The sequence below is a fragment of the Palaemon carinicauda genome, chromosome 16 (assembly GCF_036898095.1).
Source record: "Palaemon carinicauda isolate YSFRI2023 chromosome 16, ASM3689809v2, whole genome shotgun sequence".
NCBI classification, from domain to species: Eukaryota; Metazoa; Arthropoda; class Malacostraca; order Decapoda; family Palaemonidae; genus Palaemon; species Palaemon carinicauda.
This window is the reverse complement of record NC_090740.1, coordinates 114,104,256-114,110,424: the sequence shown is the minus strand read 5'-3', so window position 1 is coordinate 114,110,424 and position 6,169 is coordinate 114,104,256. Positions and strand designations below refer to the sequence as shown.

General features: G+C 32.9%; 1 long non-coding RNA gene across 1 annotated transcript; it reads right to left on the bottom strand.

Moving 5' to 3' along the window:
• Positions 1-2,495: 2,495 nt before the first annotated feature.
• On the bottom strand, positions 2,496-5,495 carry LOC137655097 (uncharacterized). Its single transcript, XR_011046811.1, has 3 exons — positions 5,411-5,495; positions 4,649-4,759; positions 2,496-2,931 (listed from the first exon to the last, which is right to left on the bottom strand). It is a non-coding gene; the product is annotated as an uncharacterized lncRNA (long non-coding RNA).
• Between the last annotated feature and the right edge of the window lie 674 nt (positions 5,496-6,169).

Genomic DNA, 6,169 nt, shown 5'->3' with positions numbered 1-6,169 from the left:
ATACTCCTAGTCATCATTAATATGTCTAAAGCCCTGTCCACACGATCAAGCATGCCTGATGGGCAAAGTGATACCAGGCCACAATAGTTAGTGAAAATGAGGGTTGATGACGTCAGAAGCGGGGAAATCTAAAGGTAAGGATCTGGCACCACTTTATGATGCCAGATTCCTGTCTGTGGTTTTCCGGCTTCTGACGTCATTAACCCTCATTCTTACTAACTATTGTTGTCTGGTATCACTGTGTACCCGTCGGGCATGCTCGATCGTGTGGACAGAGCTTTAGAGCATATTAAGGTCCTCATTACGCAATTTATACTAATAGTTCTAATGGCTTGTCCATATGAGCTGGCATGTTAGAGAGCAAATGGCGGGCACATTATACTGGGCCTGCCCGCTAGTGTTGCCCTCATAGCCGAGCTGATGATTATACGGGCTTGCCCGATGATGCCAGCATAGCTTTACTCAATGCATATACTGTAAATATGTTAAAATGCTACTATGAACCTCATATGCCTGGCTATAGTTTATAATTTTTCTTTAATTTTTTTTTACAGTAATTTGTATAATAATTTGTATCCTATATGTCTTAGTGTTCTTAAACTCAATTATGTCTTGCTTGATAACCATCCAAGTATTTCTTCAAGTAGCAATGCAAAAAGATTTGTTCGCTTTAGTCCTACTACTTTCCATGTTACCCCTTCATAAAGCATTGTATAAAATTATTAAATTCTCATGGTGAGGCTTCTTACTAAAACGAGAGAGAGAGAGAGAGAGAGAGAGAGAGAGAGAGAGAGAGAGAGAGAGAGAGAGAGAGAGAGAGAGAGAGAGAGAATGTTCCTCCGTATCGGATGTATCTGCAGACATATCTTCGGTATAACTGAAGCAGCATTTTTTTCCTTTTCTCTGCATTACTGGCTTTTAATGTTGTCACAAGTTTTATTGTTCTTGTAACACAAGGTTTATAATCATAAACAAACTCTAACGATAAAGATGAACCGACGTGCATGTTAGTGGTTTTGACCAATAAATAGGGTCAGCCGGTTCAAGTCTGAAAAGTTACAATGACTCAAGGGTGGGGAAACCATTATGGGAAAGAGAGGTTAACGTGCGTCTGGTTGGGCTTGACCTAGAGCCCTTGAGCACTGTCTACAGAGTTCATCCTTGCCAAGATTCTTTGACATGATGTGTCCTACCATGATAGTGGTATATTTAGCTCTTATTTTAGAAGCAGGCCTTCTGAAAGATAGTTAACTTAAATAAAATTTGGCTTTCACAGTTTTAATAATTTTTTTAACAATAAAATATATGATTCAATGACCTCAGATGTCTGCTTTCAGAAAACCTCAAATCAACCAACCAACACCAACCATTTTAGGAAGACTGGTTGGTACCCTTGACAGCGAGGCATTTGTTGACCGAATGCCCCACTTATAGCACAAAAAGAAATAGATATCTGATCGAGACTCGAGGTGAGGATGGCAGGTTAATCCTTGTCAAGATCCTTCGACATATTGTGTCGTACAATACTAGTGGCATTTTTAAATTTATATCAAAAGCAGATCTTTGAATGCTATTTTAACTTTTCATAATTACCTTTTATAGCACTTACTTTTCTGGTGTTAATTGAATATTCTTTTAGTCTTTTCATAAACGATATCAGTGTCAATGACCTTCGATGTAAGCATGCCAGAGAACTTCAAATAATTCATTCAATCAATCACTCAGGCGTTTGAGCAATTTACCTGTGTACCCGTAAAATTTGCCAGTCATCGGCCATGCTTGACTATCAGGCCCGCTCGTCTGGACACTGGACAGGTCTCAAATACTTAATGGGTGCTGGCTGTTCTTGCAGTGTTTCCAGACAAAATTAGTCTACTCAGGTTACTCTGTGAAACATAGTTCACGTCTTAACTATCAGCCATTATATTAACAACGTTGTATATTAAAGAAGTTTAACAATGCTTTACAAGTTTTTCAGTTTGATGCAATTAATGTCTGATCCAATTAATGTCAGACAATGTCACAGAAGCCCTTAAGGGTTAAACTTCAAGAACCCACGGATATTGAAAATTGACACTATTTATTCCAGTGGCGTAATAAGAAAGATTTTGGATAGATACCCATGTAGTTTTCAGTAATGAAGAGCTGGATGCTGTTACTAAATCAATAAATCTACCAAATCACGATACCCACATGTGAAATTTTACTTCTCTCAAAGCATTTCATAGCAGTATATATACTGAATTAGTCTGATAAAAACTTTTGCCCAAGAATACTTCAATGAACCAGTTCCCAAGATGTAGTGAGATTTTTAACTTACAACAGATTAACAATTTTAGTTGTTAGAATATATATTTAAGTTTTGGCATCAGTTTCTTACTGTGACTGCGAATTATTAAGTTTCAATTTCAACTTAAAATATAGGTTTTATGGAAGATTAGAAAATTCAGACAAAAATAGAATTTTAACCATGTTTTCTATGTTTATTAAGTTCAACAAGTTTTTTCCTTTCAAATTTTATTTACCCAGCTCTTAACGAGTCTAGCATGACTTTGGACTTAAATACTTTTATTAGTAACAATTCGTTCCTTGATTGACCTTTTGCCTGCACCTATTAACCGTATTATAAATGAAACTATAGAAAGACTATTAAATTTATTTTTTGGGAGAATAATGAAAGAGGAAGCTATTCTTTTTGTTCTTTAAAACAAGCAAGAACAAAAATCTCACGTTATCTTCATGTAACCAGACTGTAGTCTATTAATTTGAAAACATTAACAAAAACAATGATACATATATTAACTACTTTATATAAACACTTTAAAGCCATTTACACTATCCAAGCATGTATGTCACCCTTGTTCAGAATTTCTGCAACCTTGTTCGAGCAATAGCCCAAGTCCTCTGCCAACTAGGAGTTATAAATCAAATCTAAAGTAAAGACAAACATGTGGTAAATATTTGAAACCAGCAGTCTTATTTTTGTTGTAACAGATGCTCACAAAAGAATATTTACTGGAGTTGTATTCTAAGATTGATTAAGCCAAACTTATAACCTCAGCCAAACTTATAAACTCTGTTATAGTCTTTATTCACTAGACTTTTAAGTTTAAACTTACACATGACTAGAAACTATTTACAGTTTCCTAATCTCTCAAAAATAAGAAAATGTGATCCTAAACTGTCCTATTAAAACTTGAAAAAGGGGTTTAGTAGGTTTTCTTCATGCATATCCAATATTACGTGACAAACCTGAATAATTTTAAAACTGGTTAGGCTAAACTTCATTTCAGTTATAATATAAGTTCTCTAGATTAAAAAGTTGAATTTACACACCAACAAGATGAGATTAACGAATAGCAGCTTCATAATAGCTCTTTTTAAGAAAAAAATGTGGCTATATTTGACCATAACCTGTCCTATTAAAACCTGAAAAGGAAGGGGATTAGTAAGTTTTTTCTTGCACATCCAACTGTACACGACAAACCAGACTTTTGAAAGTCGGGTTTGCCATGTACAATGAAAAGTCCACCTTTGTCCGGGTGGCAGGGCCACCCAAGACAAAGGTGGACTTTTGGATGTGCAAGTAGGTTTGTAAACAGTTTGAAATCCTAACAATATTAACATTACTTCATCTTTTCAATTTATCGATCAAAAATGTTAAAAATTTGAATCTTATTAATTTAGCAATCAAACAAAATTATAACTACCATATTGACATAACAAAAAAAACTAAAATACCGAATATAGTTAAAACAAAAACTAATGGATTTACTTTCAAGGTTTAAAATGATCAAATTTATCTATCAAAACTGTTACTCAAGATATTTTGACGACCGAGCAAATAAAATTATAATTTTGATATCTCAAAATTCTATAAACAACCGAATGTAGTTTAAACCCATTTACTAGTTTAAAGTTATCTTTTAAATTTAATAATCAAAACTGCTAAACTTAAAATATTTTAACAACCGAGCAAGTAAAACTATGACAAAAGAAATCTCAAAAATTCTATAAACAACCTCATGTAGTTAAAACCCATTAACTTCTTTAAAGTTGATCTTTTAAATTTATCTATCAAAACTGCTAAACTAAGTAAAACTGACTAAAGACATATCAAAATTCCATAAACTACCAAATGTTGAATAAAATCCAATTAACTAAGCTTTGAAATATTATCAACATCGATCAAACTACGAAACTTTATATCTAATTTAACGATTGAACAAATGCTAAACTTCAATCTTAAAAATTTAACGATAGAGCACTTTAATCATCATAAATGACTACTAAACACTAAATCAGCATATTTATTTAGGCCCATTCGACAAAGAAAATACAGAAAATGTCGACAAGTAAGCTAAAGAAAATTGAACTTGAGCCTAATTAATTCACAAAATTAAAATTAGGGGTTATAGTAAGATTCAATAGATAGTATAAAAAAAATAACTTATCTTAAGTGTAAATATAATTGAACAAAAAGACTTGAACACTGAGTTTATAAAAAAAAAATTATATATATATTTGAATGGAATTTTCTAGATTTGAATTAAAGTGAATTTCTAAATCTATTTCAATAAAGAAAATTTACTTTACATTATGCTCAAGGTTAATAGAATTCTACCCAATGAACAAAGAACGTACTCACTCAAAGATCGTAGTAGAAGAGACATTGTTGAAGAAACCGGAGCAGAGGATAGATTCCATATCCCATACACTTAAATTATGCAAGCTTCTCCAGTCTCAAATACACACTTACCTACAATAATTTTGAGATTAATATTAAATAGTATTAAATACTAAATGAAGATTTAGCAAGAAAAATATTGAATTCAAAAGCAGCTTTTCAAAAATATATAGTCTATCCTTTATGGATTAGTAGCCTGGTAAGGGATTATATATTATTTTTAATCTACTTTAATTCTTAACAGGATTTCTTTGTTAATCTATTTAAATTCTTAAACAGGAATTAAGGAACAAAATATTTAAAGTAACTTACTATAAAACCTGCAGGATTGAAGCTTAGCTTAATGTACTATGCAGTACCATTCATCAGAAACTCTTAATAATTTCTAGTGATAATTATAGTTTAGAGGTTAAAAAGATAGCAATTTGTCAATATAACGACTATAGAATTCCCATTAATCGATGAAGCTAAGGAAAAATGGCCAAGCAGTTAAATCACAGAGACAACCTAGTTGTACCGTAAAAATACCTAGTAATTAATTTTGAAAAGACATGTACCGTTACCAGGAACACAAATTGAAGTCTTAAAATAGAAAGAGAACTAATAACAAACAAAAAAAAAAAAAAAAAAAAAGTCACTAAACATAAGATTTTAAAAGTTTATCCAAAACACACAATGAATATTGCATAAACACCCATCACTATCAAACGTTTTTGTTCTTACCTTTCCAACTCATTACCGTAAAACACGGTTCCTACACAAAATACCTCGCAGTAAAGACTCGAAGCTTTGCGAAGTATGTCCAAACTACCACAATTCACAAGGTACAACTTATGATTAACCGTTCAGTACTTTCAATCATCACCTGTCTAGTCACTCGCCAAGTACTCTGGACTACACGAGGAATGGGTGGTCAGCCAAGGACTCGGTAGATGGGTCTTTGAGTGACGTCACTTTCCTTCGCTTTTTGCTCGAGGAACTAGAGGATTTATCAATTTATATAACAAATTGTCAGATAGACTAAGAAGGTTATCGGGAAACGAGATAACAGTATATGAAGAAGAACGATTATTTAGTTAACTGTGATGAATAAAACCCTCATCTATAAATGAGTATTTCTAAATTTAATTCTATGTTACTGATTACAGGGTGCTACATTTCTGTACAGTATGGAAATATCTTTTCTACTGGAATGTAATATCTTTGTTACTAACGGGCTGTAGTGCCAAGCTATATATTCTTAATTAAATCAAATCCAAACTTGAGCATTAACTACTCTTACGGCTCCAGCAACCAACAAATTGAAGAGCTATGGCGACATCACACATCCATGAATTAGACCCACTCTCACTGGAAAACACTCGCCTACTTCATTCCCTAACCTATCAAACGCTTTACTGCCTATGTATAAACTCTTCACTGCTTGCAACATTCAACCAATTCCATATAATATCATCACATTCCATATCGCATCCCTATCAA